A 21,922-nucleotide genomic window follows, 5' to 3' on the forward strand; every position below is an offset into this window, starting at 1 on the left:
TGAACAAGTATAAGTATAGGAACAACAGAGTATGATATCTACATAAAGACTACGCGAAATGGCCAACAATACAGTAATTGCAATAAGAAAGGAAAATAACAATTATCAGCGGAATACCATAATAATGACACAGAAGAATGAATGAAAACATAACCTAAATCCAAAAATCACAGATAAAGAAGGGACAAGTAATAACTCCACAACAACGACCGCGTTCACATTAGATTTTAGTCAATAAACTCCACGGGGTACCGAACCTCGGGCTAATCACAATTCATGGGTCTCAATATCTGAACCCTAACACTTGGCATCCTGTGCCCGCATTACACTTCATAACCGTACCGATGACTCACGTGCCAAATAGAGCCATTCTCACATAGAAGGCAAGTAACAAGGGTGTACATCTATACTCAACAATATCAAGAAAATCTCTTAACCGATAAGAGTGCTTAACTACATGTATGCTTGTGCAAGTGTCCTAACATAGTTCATACCAGCTAGTAAGCATAAGAAAAGGAACGGACAACACGTAGAATCGTTTCGCACAACTTTCACAAGATAAAACTCACACAGGTAAGTGTACCACTACACAGATATCAACAACAAGAATGCCCTCAGGCCATCACAAATCATCACAAATCAATCCTTGACATTGCCCACCTTGTCTCGCCACGTGTTCAATAGTAAAGTGAATGCCCGCCTTGTCCCGCCACACGTGCATAATTATGTTTCCACCTTGTCTCGCCACATGCGCAACCCACATATAGATATATCCCGTCTTGTCACGTCGCATGTGCAAATATCAATAGTAACAACAACACGGAAGAAACCTCGTGCAACTCCATAACAACAATCGCACGGTAGAAACCTCGTGCATCACCACGACAAGTATAACATCAACAATGACAATAAAATAAGGTACGACCAATAAATCAACTCTAGAACCTTCGATCAAAAGAAACGGTAAAACTAGTTCGCAAGGAATAGCCATAATAAAGAATACTATGCGTAACAAGAAGAGCTCAATAGGGAAGAAAATATGTGTAACAATGATCCCACAATATACGGTTCAACAGCAAGAAACTAATACAAGTCAAATAATTCCAAATAAGGGCAAGTCAACTAAGGCATAGGATATCTAAGCTTCTTTTAAGTTTGGACAATTACGAAAGAGATGTAACAATCCAAATAAAGGTAGGCAGCGGAAAGATATCCATAACCTCAATTAAGGGTGAACATTTACAAAAAGGGATAACTACAACTTCAATTAAAGATAAGCAGTTAGGGAAAAGATAACATGGCAAGAGAAGAGATAACCGTTCCAATCAAGGTACATATGAATCAAGTAAACAATAAGAGTAAATCATGAAGCAATTGATCCTAATTAAGCAGGTAGAGGTGAAACTAGTAATTAAGGAACGTATTCATAATAAGAACAATTGCATATTCAATGAATACAAGGACCTAGGAACCTTAAAAGGCCAATTTCCACAATTAAGTCCGAGCACGTACTCATCACCTTGCGTACACGGACTACAATTAGCATAGAAGACTCAAATCCTAAGGGGTAGTTCTCCCACACAAGGTTAGGCAAGATACTTACCTCAAAGAAGACAAACTGATACTCTAAAATAAACTTCTCGGGTGAAATGACCTCCCTACGGCTCAAATCTAGCCAAAATCAATTACATACCATAAATACAACTATAAGAAACTAATCTAATTAATGAAATCAAAGCAAAAGCAAGAAATTAAAAAATCGCCCCAAAAAGCCTCCCCGGGCCCACGTCTCGGAATCGGGTAAAAGTCACAAAATACGAATACCCATTCCCTCACGAGTTCCTTCGTACCAAAATTATCCAAATCCGATATCAAAAAACTCAATCAAAACTCATAAACTTAGTTGAAGAACCTCTCCCATGTTTTTCAAATTTCTCAACCAAACTCCTTATTTAAATCATGAAATCAACTATAGATTAGTGGAATATAACCATAAACGAGTTGAGAATCGTTTCCTCAAAGTTCTCTCTGAAAAATCCTTGAATATTTGCCTCAATCCGAGCTCTCAAAGACCCAAAATAAAAATGAGATCAAACCCTCGAAATTGACCTTTTTCTGCCCAGCGATTCCGTATCTGTGGACTACTAGTCGCACCCGCGATGCCGCACCTGCAGAATTCTCCATCGCAGGTGTGAAGATGGCTTAAGGTCCAAAGATCAGCTTCTGCGGACCAGGGCACGCACCTGCGATCCCGTTTATGCGGATGACCTTACGCATCTGCGACTATGCCCAGGCCACCCTTTTCGCTCGTGCGGTCAATCCTCCGCATCTGCGGATGTGCAGATGCGGATCCCATTTCGCACCTGCGCTCACATACCAAGCTTGACTAAACTGCACCTGCGCTCCTCCTACGCACGTGCTATCCCGCACCTACGGTCTTCCCTCCGCAAGTGCGAAAACACCTGAAACCAGAAAATCTTCAGCAATTAGCCTAAGTCCAAATTCAATCCGTTAAGCATCCGAAACACACCCAAGCCCCCCAGGACCCCAACCAAACATACCAACCAGTCCTAAAATACCATACAAACTTAGTCGAGCCCTCGAATCTAATCAAACAATGCTAAAATCACGAATCACCCTCCAATTCATCTCTAATGAACTTTGATACTTTAAACTTCTACAATCGATGTCGAAATCTATCAAATCAACCAGGAATTACGTCAAATTTTGCAGGCAAGTTCCAAATAACATAACGGAGCTGTTCCAACTCTTGGAATCGCATTCCGATCCCGATATCACCAAAGTCAACTCTTGGTCAAACCTCTCAACCTTCAAAACTTCACATTTTCCAACTTTCGCCGAAAATGCTCCAAATTACCCTACGGACCTCCAAATCCAAATACGGACGCATCCAAAATCACCATACAAAGCTGTTGCAATTATCCAAAACCCATTCCGGAGCCGTTTACACAAAAGTCAAATTTCGGTCAACTCTTACCGCTTAAGCATCCAAAACTTAAATCCTTCTTCCGATTTGACTCCGAATGACCGGTAACTGAATTCAACCATGCACGCAAGTCAATACACATAATACGAATTTTCTCAAGATAGAATACCACCGAACAAGACTTAAATTCCTCAAAATGACTGGCCGGGTCGTTACAGGTTACCGCTGAAATGATTTATTTATTTGAACTCATGAAAAATTCTTAATAAATTTGTACATGTAAAATTATATTGATTAATGGATTGAGCATTACGATTAATAAGTAGGATCCACAAAAATGGTCTATTTATTTGAGTCATTAAAATATGTTTAATGTACCATGTGAAAATTATCCTTTATAAATCTACACTAGTATTGAAGATTTTGGGTACTAGTGACACCAACTCCATCCATGAGAAGAGATATTGGGGTTTTTGCCGAACGGGAGAAAATATAATATCTTGGGTTCTTGTGTGTTTGCAAAAGAAGGTATTATGTATCCTAGAAATAGGAAGAACATAACATATGCCTTGAACTCATAGTATAATTATAAGAAAAATGAAAATCAATATCATATTTATTTTAATTCATAAAACTGCTTTAAACGGTTATTCTCTGAGTTTGGTTACAAGCTGGTGGTCATGAATTTGACGAACTCCAATTGACCTGAAACTTGGTAGGTTTATCGAAAATGGTCTGGTGAGAAAAACTCACTGCTATGCATTGAATCATGTTGTTTTTAGGCATTTTGAGGTCGTTTAGCTGGGTTTTCAAGCTGTTTATTAAATTGAATTTATTATAAATATAAAAAATGATTATTTATATATCGGCTATATTTATGATAAATCTGAAAGATGATGACACATGATGATTTAACTTGATATGATATATAGCAAAAATGCAAATCACATGGATTTAATCCTAAACACGTCAAAAATAATTTATTCGAATTTGGTCTAGTTTTTTTGCGATCGTGAATTTCATGATCTTCGAATGACCTGAAATTTAGTAGGTTCATCGAAAATGATCAGTTAAGAAGAATTCACTGTCATGTAGTGAATCACATCGTATTTTGACTATTCGGGATCATTTAGATGAGTTTTTTGGTGGTTTGGCGAATTAAAGTGTGATTTACATACGAAAAGTCATTCTTTATGTCATTTTATTTATGTATAATCTAGAACATGATAATACGTGTTTATTTGACATGATTAGTATATGATAAGAATGTAGGTCATATTTCAAATTCTTTAAAAAAAAGCTTAAAATGGTAATTTCCTAAATTTGGTCGCAGTTTTGGAGATTGTGATTTTAACGGTCTCCGATTAATCTGAAATTTGGTAGGTCTATCAGAAATAGCCCAATGATCAATACTCACTGCTATGCAGTGAAAAACATTAATGTTAGCATTTTAAAACTGTTTAGATGGGGCTTTGAACATTTTGTTTTGAATTATGGAACTTAATCCTTAGAGAAAATTTCGTTGTTGTGATCAAGTGGTGATAAGAATTAACCCCTATGGTTTCTACTATCTTTTTATAGTAAGATATTAAATTCACACATTGACTTTAGGTCTTCCTTCATATAGGATAAATTTATTATGAACTCACTGGGTATAGTTACTAGTTATTGATAACCTGTATTGACTCTCTATCTGAGTTTAAATGTTGAATAAATTTTGTAATTAAAATGCAATTATGATTAAATGGTGATAGAAATATATTTCTATGATCTTCTACTATTAATTTTAAGTGAGTAATAAATTTACGCGTTGACTTTAGGTCTTCCTCCATATCGGATAAATTTATTATAAGTTCACTGAGTGAAATACTAGTAATTGATATCATGTACTTACTCTCCATCTGAGTATACATGTTAGATAAATGTAACTAGAGCTATTAATTATGCTGTTCACTTGACTTAAATTAACAGTATAGTCTCCATCTGAGTTGAGTATGTTTAAGTTTATTGGAGTGAATATTCCGGCATTACATATGTATGTTGCATGAGTAGTTCTTTCCCATTGAAATTTGCTATTCAAGACATGAATACATATATGTGTAGTGTGTTTGAAATTTTCGTATTAAATAGTTATATAAAATTGACTGAAAATAATAGTATGCTCTCTATTTGAGATGGTTCTGTTTCTTTTTGGATTGTATAATTCTTGTATTATATAATATACTTTACATGAATGATTCTTTTCCCATCAAAATTGTAACGACCCGACCGGTCGTTTTGTGTTTTGGCGCATCGTTCGACAGTTTGAGGCCATGAGTAGCTTTACTTTAGGTATTATGACTTGTACGCGTGGTCGGAATTTAATTTCGGAAGCTTTAAGTTGGAGGAATTGACTAAAGTGTGATTTTTGAGTAAACTACCTCAGAATTAGGATTTGAAGGTTCCAACAGGTGCGTATGATGATTTTGGACTTGGTGTATGTCCGGATCGGGTATTGGATGACCCGGGAGCGTTTCAGCACCTATTGTGGAAGTTGGCATTTTGGAAGAATTTTATAAAAATTGGGTTGAGGCGTATTTTAATGTTATCGATATACATTTGGGATTTCGAGTCTGGGAATAGCTCCGTATTGTGATTCTGGTATTGAGAGCGCGTCCGGAAGTGGATTTGGAGGCCCGTAATTCATTTTGGGGGTCTTTTTGGAAAAAATTAGAAATTTGAAGGTTTTTGGAAAGTTCGACCGGGAGTGGATTTTTGATATCAGGGTCGGATTCCGATTTCGGAAGTTGGAGTAGGTTTGTAATGTCGAATATGACTTGTGTGCGAAATTTGAGGTCAATCGGACGTGATTTGAAAGGTTTTGGCATCGAATGAAGAAGTTTGAAGTTCTAAAGTTCATCAAGCTTGCATTGGGGTACGATTCATGATTTCGATGTTGTTTGGCATGATTTGAAGGCTCAACTAAGTCCGTATTGTGTTTTAGGACTTGTTGGTATAATTGTTTGGGATCCCGAGGGCCTCGGGTGGATTGCGGAAGGTTAACAGATCGATTTTTAGACTTAAGAATTTCTGAATCTTAATGCTTCTAGTGTAATCGTACCTGCATAACTTTGGCCGCAGGTGTGAAATCGTAGGTGAGGCGAATTGCTCACAAAAGCGAGAATGGACTGGAGCTGAGGGAGCCGCCTAAGTGGACTGGAGCAGCACACCTGTGGGTGCGCAGGAGCGAGGCAGCTACCACATGTGCGTAAAAATGCACAGAAGCGCGAGAGCAGGTCGCACCTGCTATGCCCGCAGAAGCAAAAAGACTTCCGCAGGTGCGAGTTCTTGGCTGGGTAGTGAGGACCACAGGAGCGGAATTTGGACCGCGCCTGCAGAGCCGCAGAAGCGGTCAGGTCACCGCAGGTGCGATGAACGCTGGGCAGTGTGTTCTCTTTAAATCGGGGGTTTGGCTAATTTTTCACTTCATTTCGTTCATGGGAGCCGATTTTGGAGCACTTTTGGAGTGCCATCTTCATCAACTATAATGGGTTAAGTGATTTCTTCACATTTTAGTTAAATACATGGTTTTTACATGGATTCAAGCATGAAAATTGATAGAAAATGTGGGATTTTGAAAGAAACCAAGAAATTTATATTTTTGGATTTTGGACCATGAATTAGGGCATGGAATTGAGAACAAATCATATATTTGAGTTCATGATGTTATGGGTAGTGGTTATCTTCGAATATTTTCAGAATCCGGGCACGTGGGCTCGGGGTGAATTTTAGGAATTCTTCAATTTGGGTTGGAAGATCACTTTAATAGCTAAGATGTGAACTCTTGAGCATGTATTGACTATTTTATATAACATTTGACTTGCTCCGATCGTTTGGCGCCGAGTGGAGGATTTAAAGCACAATTTTGGATCGAAAAATAAGCTTTGAGATGAGGTAAGTCTTATGTCTAAGTCTGTGAGGGGGAAAATACCCCTAGGTGTTGTATGTTGATGTGTGCTACTTGTTGTGGGGGATACGTACGCGCGAGGTGACAAGAGCCCGTACATAGCTACATTCATGTTATTGTCCGGGTAGGCTTAGCTTCACATCATGGTGTAGCTGCACTATTTGAGCATTTACTCGCCTATTAAATTCCTCTGTTTTACATTTCTAATTGAGACTAGACTTGCTATTGTAGAGAATTCACAAGTTCATGATTAGTCACCGAATAACTTGACTCCTCTTACGGCATGTTTCCGTGATATATATACTTCATTGAAAGGTTTTCATTTAAGAAATTATAACTCACACGATTATTCGTGAGTGGGGTCAAGGACCCGTCAAAGCTACTTATTCTAATGGGAATCGGCCGTTCGCCTCGACAGGATTATGTATTTCACTCTTATGGGATCGGGCCGATTGCATCGACAAGATTTATGTACCACACTCTTATGGGAGCGGGTCGTTCGCCTCGATAGTTTAATAGATGCATCTATGGTTCATGCTGTTCGACTCTCGGCAGTGCACAATTTTAATATTTATGTTGGATCGAGCCGTACGCCTTGGCATTTCCTATATCATATCCTCATGGAATCGTGCATAATATTTGGCAAGAAGCCAGTGTATCTGTGAGTTTTCCCGATTTGAGTTATGACAATCTATCTGATGAGATCCACTATATCTATATATATGCTCCGGTTAAGGAGGGAATTTCTAATGGAGAGCTTGAATTCCCCTAAAGAGGGGGATTTGTACCATGTGATTTATACTTGTTTATCTTATTTATTTTAATCTGCCTCATATTTACTTACCTCTTTACTGTACCTGATATTATTGGACCACTAGTGAGTGTCGATGTCGACCCCTCGTCACTACTCCTCCGAGGTTAGGCTAGATACTTACTGGGTACACGTTGATTACGTACTCATATTTTACTTGTTGCACATTTTTGTGCAGGTACATATATGACTAGTGGCATTATGAGAGTAGAGGCGTGTATGCATGCGGGGACTTACGTGAGATGCATTCCATATTACGACCCGCGGCCGGCAGAGTCTCATTCATAGTATTTATATTTCTCCTGTCCAAATTTATATTCTGGACAGATGCTGTATTTTATTTTACATTCCTAGTTGATGCTCATGCACTTGTGACACCGGGTTTTGGGGTGATTATGGATTTTTCTGTATTGAAATTGTTAAGAATATTATTATTTACATAGTGAATTCCATCTTTTACTATTTAATTGAAGGAAAATATGACTTCAAAAATATTAAAATGAGAACCAAATTAAGTATTTATTTTTGGCTTACCTGGCGGTGTCCGACGCCATCACGACCTTTAAGGGATTTTGGGTCGTGACAACATGGTATCAGAGCACTAGGTTCACTTAGGTCTCACGAGTCATGAGCGAGTCTAGTAGAGTCTTGCAGATCAGTATAGAGATGTCCGTGCTTATCTTATAAAGGCTACATGGCTGTTAGGAGCACTTCCTTTCTTGATTCCTCATCGTGCGATTTGATTTCTTTGAGGCTAAGGCCTTTATTTTCTTCCTACTCATTCTTATATAGTGTTGAGCATTCGTGTCAATTGGGCACCAAGGAGTTGCAGTGGTACTAAAGACGTGGGGCAGGATGTTTCTACCTGCATATTTGATTGGGCTATTGTCGTCGCCTTGCGGAAGGCCGTTCTGTCATTTCAGCTCAATATCAGTATTGCCTATGGTTTGAGATTTGGCACTGATTGTCATGATGATTCGTGCATTACTATCGCATAGTGATGATGCAATGGTAGGATACTTGTCTAGGAGTCGAGGTAGTGAATGACTTGCAAGGAGGATTTCCCAGTACATGATGTAGAGGTTCAACATTTAATCCCAGCAAAGGAAAGGTAATCGTACTATGATTGTTCAGGTTTGGGGTTGATGGAGTAATGAGGCTTGATATTTTCGAGCGTGGTAGAGTTCTCAATTATGATGTGGTGTCATCACCTTTGTTAAACGTGTTAAGGTTCACAGATGTTATGGTGTTCTTCAATTCGCTTTTGGGGCAGGGTATTGTGGAATAGTGCCAGGGAAGCGGCTGTCAGAGATCACGGTGTGCAGTGGTTCAGGATTGAATCGGTGTTCCTAGTATTGATAGTTCAAGAAGGATGATCTTCAGAGAGGCTTTAAAGTTGGTAGCGATCTAGTGGTTCAAGTGCTACAGAGATGGATTTTGATTTAAGGCAACAACTGGCCAGCGGAGGATGAGGAAGGACATGTGGAAGGTGTTTTATGGTGGTTAAATTTCTATAAAGCCAAGTCTAAGAAACAGAAGTCGAGTAGTTGCTTAAAGGAGAGGGTTTGACCAAAGTGGGAGAGTGGCAAAGTATCATATGGGTTCTGTGGTAGGATAGCTATACGCCTTGGGGAAAGTTTAGAGTGATTTGGGATTTATGGTGGACAGTGACTGGGTCTACGAACTAATTTGGAATATCGTCTGCTATACTGAGGAAGGTTGGATACGACAGAAAGGAGTTGCTTGATATGAAGAGGGATGCAACATGACTTCGGATTTGAAATGTATTATCACACCTTTAGTTGATGTCAATGGGGAGTGAACAGACTTGTACCGCTGGTGAATGAGCACGAGCTCAAAATGGTTTACTGATTTCGTGGTGTTGACGGAGCTTCTACGAAGAATTCTATTGGTTATCCAGTAAAAGGTCGAATATGTGAATGTGGCTAGTAATTCAGAATGTTCACAAAATGTTTAACAGGAGGATTTCAAGAAATTTGGCAGGTCGATTATGCAAGCTCATGTCTATGAGGAAGGAGGAATATTGGTGTGTTCCGGGGTTATGTAATTGTAGCTTCAAGCTAAGTGGGAGAGCCCCACCATTTATGATTGGATTGCATGGTTGTCTACTTTGAGGTTTCTGGTTATCGACATATTGGTGGGTTATTACGACTAAGGAAAGAAAACATCAGTGCTAATTTGAGCTAAGGATTGGAGGAATGTGTGTTATACTTGGGACCTATCGGTCCATGTTCAGTTTTGAGAAGACTCAGAGTTTCTGCTTCTGGTGGAAGTAATGTACAAGGGAAAAGAATTCAGTTGGGTGCTTCTTTGATAGGATGTTCACGTGCTGGCAGAGCGCTAGAGTTTGGCTTATACTCGGGACCAAGACAGAGTGGGTGACTCTCAATAATTGTCCTGGTGGGTTCAAGAATTTGAGTATAGTTCCTAAGGGCTTGGAATGTACTATGTTATCATTGGGTATGCGGTGCAGTATTGGAGGAAGGGAATAAGTAGCTCTGGATTTGCGGAAGGTCTTGCAGCACGGGTGTACCAGTTAGCTATGCTATTGAGCGCTTAAGGAGAATATGAGACAGTTCATGGGTATTGAGACGATGTGGTCTCGTGGATTGGGTCACCCGGGATGAGTGTTGTTGGGTTTCGTTATGTTAATGAATGGAACTATTATTGTTTCTAAGGCAAGTTGAGAATAAATTGGAAGTTGAGGATCAAAGTTGCAGTTGATGTTGACAAGAATGTCAATAGCTTGGATGATAAAGGAAGAATTCAGATGTTTAGATTAAGCTGGTATTGTCTTTAGCGTCATCTGAGATCGGTGTCATATGGAAGAGGCTTGGTGTATTGACTTGCAGATTTTTGACTCACTCTACAGAATTAGAATGGCTGGTAGTATGGATGTGCGGACCTTGCTACCTGGGCGGAATGGTCGTGGGAGCATTCCCCACGGGGAGATTTGTATAAGTGTGACATGTCAGTCACTTGATTATTAAAGATTGAGACCGAATATGGAGGTCATGGTAATATACAAGTGCGAGAGTTTATGCCTGAGAGGCATTCTATTCCTTGGGCTGTGGACCATGTGAGTTCGTTTCGGGTTTGACGGCTGTTCTTATGTGTCGTGAATAGGTCATTATGGGTCCTTGAAGGGTTATTAGCCCAATACGGTACGATCAGAATTAGCTTGAGCTCCGTGGATGGATCTAAATGTGAATGTAGGCTCTATATCAAGCCGGATGTGCTCATTTCAACATAGCGTTGTTTTCAGAGGAGTCTTCAGGCCTTGGATGATATTTCTGTTGTTGGCCCTTTCATGTAGTCTCTATTTTGCCATGTGGGATATGAGGCGATTTGATTATTCGCACTCGTATTGAGATACCATATAGTTTGTGGTGTTATGTGAGCAGGATGGCTCTCGAGATGCAAATCATGTATCGCACCTTAGTTGTGCTTGAGTTTTATAGCGCGTGACGCTACCCGTCTCCCTAGGATTTGTATTATGCACTTGGCGAACTTATGGTTGATATTTGAGGATTTTGTGAGTATAAGCATTACAGCTCGATGTGCATTTTCTTTAGATTATTATGTGTGGATCGGGTGGCACACCGCCACGGGTATATGGTTGGATCGGGTGGCACGCCGCCACGGGTATATGGTTGGATCGGGTGGTACGCCGCCACGGATATGTTGTTTGGATCAGGTGGCATGCCGCCACGGGTATCATGGTTGGATCGGGTTGCACGCCGCAACGGTATCATGTGTGGATTGGGTTGCACGCCACAATAGTGTGATATTGAGTACAATTTCCCATATCTATTATTGGGTGTTTTGCTTCTCGTTTCCTGAGGAAGGTTCATAACATCTTTTTGGTTGTTTAAATTAGTTATGTGGGTTGAGTAGATCTTTCCAGAGTTCGTTTCCTTATGTATCACATTCGAGTTTGTAGCTTGTTGGCACATTGTGGCATCCTATGAGACTTTTGGCAGTATCTGAGGTGGCTTATTGCCTGAGCATCTTGGACTGGGTGGGACGAGATTATTGGACCTGGGATCAATGCGATCAGATTTATATGAAGCATATTAAAGAGTAAATATTGTTATTCAGTCCAGAATGAGGTAATGGTTCTTGTCGGGAGGAGAGACTCCATAAATTGTGATTCGGCAGGTGGTTATGAGTTCTACACATCTTCTCTATCGTGGCAGTATTGCCAGAGTTAAAGCATGGCTTAATTGGTCGTGAGGTACACTACGGGCTTCGGTCAGTGGAAATTTTAGCTGTTACGCTTTGGAAAGATTGCCTTGGGCAAATGAGTTACACGGTGCATGGTAAGAATTTAGTAAGGGTATACAATCGTGTTTGGTGCAGTGTGTAGTGATTGATATAGTGTTCTTATGATGGAAATAGGCCTAGTGGAGAATTCCGGATGTTGAAATTTGGCACTAAGGCTTACTTGACTAAATAAAAGAGAGAATCTTCAGATTCACTCGAGCTAATGTGACAAACTGGGTTGTGGTGGCACGGATAGGTGCACGAGTTGTTGAACAGTGATTTCGGACAACTCCAGAGCAGTTCTTAGCACGTTCAAGGATGAACGTATGTTTAAGTGTGAGAGAATGTAACGACCCGACCTGTCGTTTTGAGCTTTAGCATGTCGTTCGGCATTTTGAGTAGCTTCACTTAAGGTATTAACTTGTACGCGTGGTCGGAATTAAATTTCGGGAAGTTCAGAGTTGATTTGGAAAGAAAATTCTAATTTCGGAAGCCTTAAGTTGGAGGAATCGACTAAAGTGTGATTTTTGAGTAAACAACCTCGGAATCAGGATTTGAAGGTTCTAACAAGTTTGTATTATGATTTTGGACTTGGGCGTATGTCTGGATCGGGTTTTAGATGACCAAAGAGTGTTTCGGCGCCAATTGTGGAAGTTGGCATTTTGGAAGAATTTCATAAAAATTGGGCTGAGGCATATTTTAATGTTATTGATGTCCGTTTGGGATTCCAAGTATGAGAATAGCTCTGTATGGTGATTCTGGTATTGGGAGCGCGTCCGGAAGTGGATTTGGAGGTCCGTAGGTCATTTCGGGATCTTTTGGCAAAAATTAGAAATTTGAAGGTTTGTGAAAAGTTCAACCGGGAGTGGACTTTTTGATATCAGGGTCGGATTACGATTCCGAAAGTTAGAGTAGGTCCGTAATGTCGAATGTGACTTGTGTGCGAAATTTGAGGTCAATCGGACATGATTTGAAAGGTTTTGGCATCGAATGTAGAAGTTTGAAGTTCTAAAGTTCATCAAGCTTGAATTGGGGTGTGATTCATGATTTCGATATTGTTTGGCGTGATTTGAAGGCTTGACTAAGTTCGTATTGTATTTTAGGACTTGTTGGTATAATTGGTTGGGGTCCCGAGGGCTTCGGGTGGATTCCGAGAGATTAACAGATCAATTTTTAGACTTAAGAATTTCTGAAGCTTAATGCTTCTGGTGTAATCGCACCTGCGTAACTTTGGCCGCAGGTGCGAGATCGCGGGTGCGGCAAATTTCTCGCAGAAGCGAGAATGGACTGGAGCTGGGGAAGCCGCAAAAGCGGATTGGAGCAGCACACCTGCGAGTGCTCAGGAGCGAGGCGGCTGTCGCAAGTGCATAAAAATGCGCAGATGCGCGAGAGCAGGTCGCACCTGCGATGCCCGTAGAAGCGAAAAGATTTCCGCAGGTGCGGGTTCTTGGCTGGGCAGTAAGGACCGCATGAGCGGAATTCGGACCGCACCTACAGAGCCGCAGAAGCGGTCAGGTCACCGCAGGTACGATGAACGCTGGGCAGTATGTTCTCTTTAAATTAGGGGTTTGGCTCATTGTTCACTTTATTTCATCCATGGGAGCCTATTTTGGTGCACTTTTGGGGTGCCATCTTCATCAACTATAATGGGGTAAGTGATTTCTTCACATTTTGAGTTATATACATGATCTTTACATGGATTCAAGCATAAAAATTAATAAAAATTGTGGGATTTTGAAAGAAACCTAGAAATTTATATTTTTGGATTTCGACCACGAATTAGGGCATGGAATTGAGAACAATCATATATTTGAGTTCATAATGTTATGGGTAGTGGTTATCTTCAAAAATTTTCGTAATCCGGGCATGTGGGCCCGGGGGTGAATTTTTGGAATTCTTCAATATGGGTTGGAAAATCACTTTAATAGCTAATATGGGAACTTGAGCATGTATTGACTATTTTAAATAACATTTGACTATCTTCGATCGTTTGGAGCCGAGTTGAGGATTTAAAGCACAATTTTGGACCGGAAAGTAAGCTTTAAGATGAGGTAAGTCTATTGTCTAACTTTGTGAGGGGGAAAATACCCCTGGGTGTTGTATGTTGATGTGTGCTACATATTGTGGGGGATATGTACGCACGAGGTGGCGAGAGCCCATACGTAGCTACATTCATGTTATTGTCCGGGTAGGCTTAGGTTCACATCATGATGTAGCTGCACTATTGAGCATTTTCTCGCCTATTAAATTCCTCTGTTTTACATTTCTACTTGAGACTAGACTTGCTATTGTAGATACTTCACGAGTTCATGATTAGTCACCGAATAACTTGACTCCTCTTACGGCATGTTTCCGTGATATATATACTTCATTGAAAGGTTTTCGTTATAGAAATTATAACTCACACGTATATTCGTGAGTGGGGTCAAGGACCCGTCAAAGCTTCTTATTCTAATGGGATTGGGCCGTTCGCCTCGACAAGATTATGTATTTCACTCTTATGGGATCGGGCTGATTGCATCGACAAGATTTATGTACCACACTCTCATGGGAGCGGGTCGTTCCCCTCGACAGTTTAATAGATGCATCTATGGTTCATCCCGTTCGACCCTCGGTAGTGCAAAGTTTAAATATTTATGTTGGATCGGGCCGTACACATTGGCATTTCCTATATCATATCCTCATGGCATCGTGCGTAATATTTGGCAAGAAGCCAGTGTATCTGTGAGTTTTCTCGATTTGCGTTATGACAATCTATCTGATAAGATCCACTATATCTATATATATGCTCCGGTTAAGCAGGGATTTTCTAATGGAGAGCTTGAGTTCCTCGTAAAGAGGGGGATTTGTACCACGTGATTTATACTTGTTTATCTCATTTTTTTTACTCTGCCTCATATTTACTTACCTCTTTACTGTACCTGATGTTATTGGACCACTATTGAGTGTTGAAGTCGATCCTTCGTCACTACTCCTCCGGGGTTAGGCTAGATACTTACTGGGTAAACGTTGATTATGCACTCATACTACACTTGCTGCACATTTTTGTGCAGGTACATATGTGACTAGTTGCCTTGTGAGAGCAGAGGCGTGCATGCATGCGGGGAGTTACGTGGTTTTTTTCTCTATATTACGACCTGCAGCCAGAAGAGTCTGCTTCAGAGTATTTATATTTCTCCTGTCCAAATTTGTATTCCGGACAGATGCTGTATTTTATTTTACATTCCTAGTTGATGCTCATGCACTTGTGACATCGGGGTTTGGGGTGATTATGGGTTGTTATGTATTCAAATTGTTAAGAATATTATTATGTACAATGTGAATTCCAACTTTTACCATTTAATTGAAGGAAAATATGACTTCAAAATATTAAAATGAGAACCAAATTAAGTATTTATTTTTGGCTTGCCTGACAGCGGTGTCCGGCGCCATCACGACCTTTAAGGGATTTTTGATTCGTGACAGAAATTTATTATTCGAGATGCATGTATGTATATATATATTGAATGCAGCCCGAATTTTATTGTTCAATGTTTTGACTTATTATGATCTATTTAATATTTTATATCTCAACTTGTAACGACCCGACCGGTCATTTTAAGCATTTGCACATCGCTCGGTAGTTTACAGGCGTAATTAGCTCCGTATGAGGTAATTTGACTTGTGTGAATCGTCGGTTTTGGTTTTCAGGTTATTCGGGACTGATTTGGAAGAACGATTCTCAACGAGGGAGCTTTAAATTTGGAAGAGTTAACCAAGTTTGAATTTTAGCATTTGACCTCGGATTGGAATTTTGATGGTTCCGTTAGCTCCGTTGGATGATTTTGGACTTAGGAGCACGTCCGGATTGTGATTTGGAGGTCCGTGATTGAATTTGGCTCGAAATGGCAAAAGTTTAAATTTTGAAAAGTTTGACCGGGAGTGAACTATTTGATATCGGATTCGGATTGTGATTCCGGGAATTGGAATAGCTTCTTTATGTTATTTGGGACTTTTGTGCAAAATTTGAAGTCATTCCAGATTGATTTGCTATGTTTCGGCACGAGTTATTGAATTTGAAAGTTCAAAGTTCATAGATTTCGATTTGAGTTTGGATTCGTCATTTTGATGTTGTTATGCGTGATTTGAGGCCTCGAGTAGGTTTGTGTTATGTTATTGGACTTGTTGGTATATTCTAAAGGGGTCCCGAGTGGCTCGGATGAGTTGTGGACGAGGTTCAGATCATTTTACTTCATGTTGCTATTGCTGGTTCTAGTGTGACCACACATGTGGCTAGTTTGCATAGGTGAGATGGTCGCAGAAGCGACGAAGGGGTCGCAGAAGTGACGAAGAGGTCGCAGAAGCGAAAATAGTGGTGGGTTAGGAAGACCGCAGAATCGGAGATTTGGGCGCATATGCGGATGCGCAGGTGCGAAGTGATAGAGCGCAAAAGCGAGGCATTTCGCAGGTACAGATGGTGGCTCGTACCTGCGATGTCGCAGAAGCAGATATGTTGTCTGCAGGTGCAAGGGTCGAGTCCTCAGCTGATTCCACAGAATGCGGTGGTTATGTCGCAGAAGCAACGCCGCAGAAGCAGCTAATGTGCCGCAGGTGCGAAAATGCTGGCAGAAGCTATAAATCGAGGTTTTGGTTCTTTCTTCACATTTTGAGATGTAAGACTCGGATTGAGACGATTGTTGGAGCAATTTTCATCACAAGGATTGGGGTAAGTGTTCTCTACTCAGTTTTGGTTATACTTCATGAATCTACCTTCGTTTTTGGTAATTGGATTGTGAATTTTAAAGAGGAAATTGAGGGGTTTGGCCTAAAGTTTCATAATATGAATTTTTGAGTTTTGAACATCGAATTGGGGTCAGATTTGAGTGAAACTAGTATGGTTGGACTCGTAATTGAATGGGTTGTTAAGTTTCGTAAATTTTGTCTAGTTCCGAGGTACGGGCTAGGGTTGGACGTTTTGGCTGATTTTGGGCTTTTGATTAAAGATTCAACCTTTTTCATTTGGAATTGTTTCCTTGGGCTTTATTTGATGTATTTGAATTGCTTTTGGATAGTTTTGCGCCGTTCGGAGGTCGGAACGCGCGGAATGGCATTTTGGAGCATCGCTTGGTTAGCTAGGTGTTGGAATTGGCTTGTTCGAGGTAAGTAACTCTTCTAATCTTGGAGTTGACGCACATACTAGGTGACGGGCATGTGGGTGTGCACCATGTGAATTGAGACTCCGTTATTTCCATGACACTGAATAGTGGCCCTATTTTGTTGATATCCGTTTTTTACCATGTGATAAAGTAATTGAGCTGTCAATCATGCTAGATATCATGTTTAGGATTTATGCCGATACTGTTGAGACCCATAGTTTTCATTTCTTACTGTTATCTCACTGATTTCATTGATATTTTGTACTCGATCATATCCATGCATTCATACTATATCTCAGTCTCAGTTGTTATTTATTGATACATCATATCATTGTTGTCGGGCTAGATTCATGACATTGTGAGTCCATGAGTGAGACTGGAGAGATTGATGACTGAGTGAGGCCGAGGGCCTGAGTGAGAGTGATATTTTGGGATTGGGCTATACACCGTAGCATATTATATTGATTATATTTTATATGGATCGGATTGCACGCCGCTACGAGCCTTAGGGATATATATATATGTATCGGGTTGCACACCGCAACGAGTCTTATGGCTATTTATATATTATGGGATCGGGCTGCACGCCGCAACGATATAGCGCTTGGGCTGAAAGGAGCCCCTCCGGAGTATACACACCCCCAGTGAGCGCAGTCAACTATATATATGTGGATCGAGTTGTACTCCGCAACGCACTTTATGGTCATATATGGATCGGGCTGCACACCGTAACAGGTATTGTATAGCGCTGAGTGATTGAGTGTGCTGAGCATTGAGCATAGTAAGAGAGAATGCGAGACAATGAGATTGAGTACTATGACAGTGAGTACATGAACTCATCATTGAGATACATTGCATTTGACATGCGTACTTGAGATACATGCATAGAGATGCATTTCCTTTCGCTACCCGATTTTGGGGACATTTATGATTTTACCTGTATCTTGATATGTTGGCATAGAGAAGTACTTTCCTCATGCTATCTAAAAATGACACATCTTACTATTTGTTGAAAGGAGTTTTGGGAAAAACCATAGAAAAACCACAGTTTTCAAACTTACTCGTATTTTGGCTTTTTTTAGGGTAAAGGATTTGGGTTTTCACTGAGATACTTGAAAAGAAATGCCTATTTTTCTGGAACTATGAACGAACTGAGCCTTTTATTTCGGAGATACCCTTTTGTTATTGTACTATGCTGTTATGAACTGTGGTGGAATATTGGTGTTGTACCCGACCTTTTTTTGTTAGCTCGTCACTACTTTCAACCTAAGGTTAGGTTTATTACTTATTGAGTACATGGGGTTGGTTGTACTCATAATACACTTCTGCACCTTGCGTGCAGATAATGACTGATGATGTTGCTGTGTTCGATGGGAGATGGATTTGAAGATGTACATGCGTCTCGGTTGTAGCTGCCTCTTGTTTGTGGTAGCTTTAGATATGTAAAGCTCTGTTTATGTACTATTCAAAAAGGCTATGTATTTATTTCATTTCCTCTTTGTAAACTCTATTCTTAGAAGCTCATAATTTGTCCTACCAGTTCTTGGGGAATGTATCAGATTCAGATATTTCTTTACTTAATTGCTTTATTAATTATTATTAGAATTGGTTAGTGGTTAACTGGCTTACCTAGCAGGTTAGGTTAGGTGCCATCACGACTAGTTGGATTTTGGATCATGACAAGGTGGTATCAGAGCTCTAGGTTCATAGGTTCTACAAGTCATGAGCAAGTGTCTAGTAGAGTCTTGCGGATCGGTATGATGATGTATACCTATCTTCTAGAGGCTACAAGACATTTAGGACTTCCCATCTTTGTTTCCTTATCGTGCGGCATCGATTCAGCTTGAAGCGTAACTCTTTGAATTCCTTCCACGCATTCGTATGTGCATGTGATTACTCGGTATCGGTTGTGCGCCGATGACTTGTGATTCCATGGTTGAGGTGCGAGATATGATTTTGGCGTGCTGATGATGGGCCATTCTGGAGGACTTGAGGCTGGGTTTTGACTGTAGCTTGAGTACGGAGATTTCGATTTTGTGAGCACGTGCTTTTGGGGCTCATATGTCCGATAATGATTTAATGTCCCTGTGAGTGGAATTTGTGGCTTAATGAGCGGTAGAATGTCTTTGTGATGAGAATGATATGACTGCGAGATGTGTTTGTGTTAAGGCGATTTGAATACGACGAGAAGTGTTTCCTTTAGATGTAGCAAGGACTATGGGGTGCCTGATTTTTGTCTTGATTGGCGTATGGTCTAGAGTTATAGGTGTATTAAGGGATCTCTCATGTTGTTTAGTTGGGGAGTGAAGTAGATTCTCATGTCTTGTTGATGAGTTCAGAATCAAGAAGATTAAGTGATTGCGTAGTAGTCGTGACTGTGGAAGGGTATAGAGAGATGTCAGTTTGAGGAAGAGCAGGTGGGTTATCTCCTGTGAGGTGTCATGAGGTTGTGTGGTCCTTATGATGTTTTGTAGAGAGTTCTCTTTTAGCAGTGAATGATTTATGTTGCAATTTGAGTTTGGATCGCTTGTGGAAGTTGGCTTGACTATTACAAGGGTGAATGCGGGATTTTCGGATAATGTGAAGTATTAGATGGTTTGCGTTACAGGAGATCAGGAAGGATTTGGTTGAATCTCACTGCGGTATTATGGCATTGTGAGTTGTGTGTTTTGATCTATGGCTTTAAGCCAAGTGGGGGAATCTGCTATCGACGAGTTGATTGCACGAGTATGTGTTGTATTGGTTTCGGTTCGAGGTATACTCGTGAATCAGCTATGACTGCAGGGGTTGAGATTGAGGATGACTCGAGTAAGGGGATTTCTAGATACGGGTTGTATTACACTCTATGGGTATATGGGAATTATGGAATGATTGAGTGGTTATTCATGAAAGATATAGTGTTCATAGAGTAGGAATTTGCTTGGTCGTGTTAAGGTGGGGTTACTCCTTTGGGTGTCGTCGTGCTAATGGGGCACAGGTCATTCGGTCCGTTTGGTCGGTTTAATTGAGATGTGAGTAGAGTGGATGACTCTCAAGAATGGTTCTAATGGATTCAAGGTTTATATGTGGCGATTTGGAATTTTCAAGATTTGTATATGGTTAGAAACTGGGAGTTTCATTGGGTGGTGTCGAGACTTGTGGCATTTTATATCATTGTGGATTGTACATTTCAGTATCAAGAAGGTGAAGGAAACAGTTTTAGGTTCACATAAGGTCTCTTTAGAGTGGGTGTCTCGGTTGTGGTTCCTTGGGGGTGCTTAAGAGGGAAGTCAGCGGCTTATGGGCCTTAGGGCGTTGTGGTTTTATACTAGGGTCTCTTGTGTGGTGAATTTTGGTGGATCGTGGTGTTCCAGTAAGGAGAAGTATCAATTTGAAGGCAATTTGGAAGGACTTGGATAGATAGGACAGCATGGTAGTAGGTTGGATCAGCACAGTAATGGATATAATCGGTTCTTTGGGTACTTATGATGTGGCTAGTCTCTACAGGTGTTTCATGGCAATGCTCTTGGGTTTTGGCGACCTGCGTGGCTGGGTTAAGTTAGAGAGATTCAGTTCTGATAGCTTGGTTATGTGCAAATGGACTTCGAAGGGTTCTCAATGGTTTCTACCACGGTTCGAGGAGTATATTTCCTACTGGCGTGAGGAGCATGTGGTGCACAGTGATTTTCTCCTGGATGGAATCAAATGGAAGGTCCTTGGCTATTTGAGTATGTAGTTGCTTGTGACTCGGAGTGGATTAAAAAGTTCTCGTATTTTTCATATGATGGCATGGTATATGCGGTGTGTTACGTAGGATTGAGATTTGCTTGAGGGAGGTCACAATTCAGTTTTGAAGGGAAGGACATAAATTCGTAAGCAACATGTACGGTTTCAAATGACTAGGTAAATTATATTACTAATAGGTATGGCCTGATGAGAGTATACATTTTAGAAGGGGCAATGTGTTTTGATTTATGGATACTTCACTGGTATTGCGGCACTCTCCTGGTTGATCGACTGTGGATATTCAAATTTTGCTAGATGGCACGGAAGAATTTTAGAAGTATTCCTCGTGGGATGATCATGTATGAGAGATGTGTTAGACATTCGGGCGGTGGAGATGGAATCAAAAATGGTGATTCGTGTGTTCTATGGATTTGGAGACTGGGAGTTCTCAGGAGCAGACTATTTCATGGTTGTGGACTGTGAATTCGTGGCCGAAGCTAGCCAGATGATAGTATGTGTTATGATTCAGTCAATTGTAGGCTTTTAGAGGTTTATTTATCTATTTGTGGGTGCCCGAAGTTGATTTGGGGGTACATTGGTAGGCCCAATTAGGGTGTGTATTCTACACCGAGTCGGATTGGTTGGCTCCGTACTGCTATTGTTGAGGGATGTGCCATTCAGTTGTTGTTGAGCTTATTCGTGTTCCGATATGTTTGGTGAGTTACTCTTCTATGCTATGAGAGGTTGTGATTCGTTGGTTGTATGCACCCGTGGTACAGTTCTATTGGGGCCTTATAGCGGAATTTGTGCAAGATGGGTATTTGGGTGATGCATGAGTGGTTGCGCATTGGTTATGTTCTTTCGGGTTTGTGTGGCATTGAGCCATTTGCTTCTTCATGGTTATGGTAATGCACTTTGAGTACTTAATGTCGGATAGCGCGTGGTTATTAATTTTTAGCATGGTGGCTGAGGTATTTCATATGGATTAGTGTTTGGATGGGGTCGCGCATTGCGGTAGAGTTATGTTGAGATGAGATCCTTGGTGTTAGATTCGTGTGTTATGGTTCTACGGTGTGTGATGGGTTCTTAGC

This window comes from Nicotiana tomentosiformis, chromosome 8, assembly GCF_000390325.3.
Source record: "Nicotiana tomentosiformis chromosome 8, ASM39032v3, whole genome shotgun sequence".
NCBI lineage: Eukaryota > Viridiplantae > Streptophyta > Magnoliopsida > Solanales > Solanaceae > Nicotiana > Nicotiana tomentosiformis.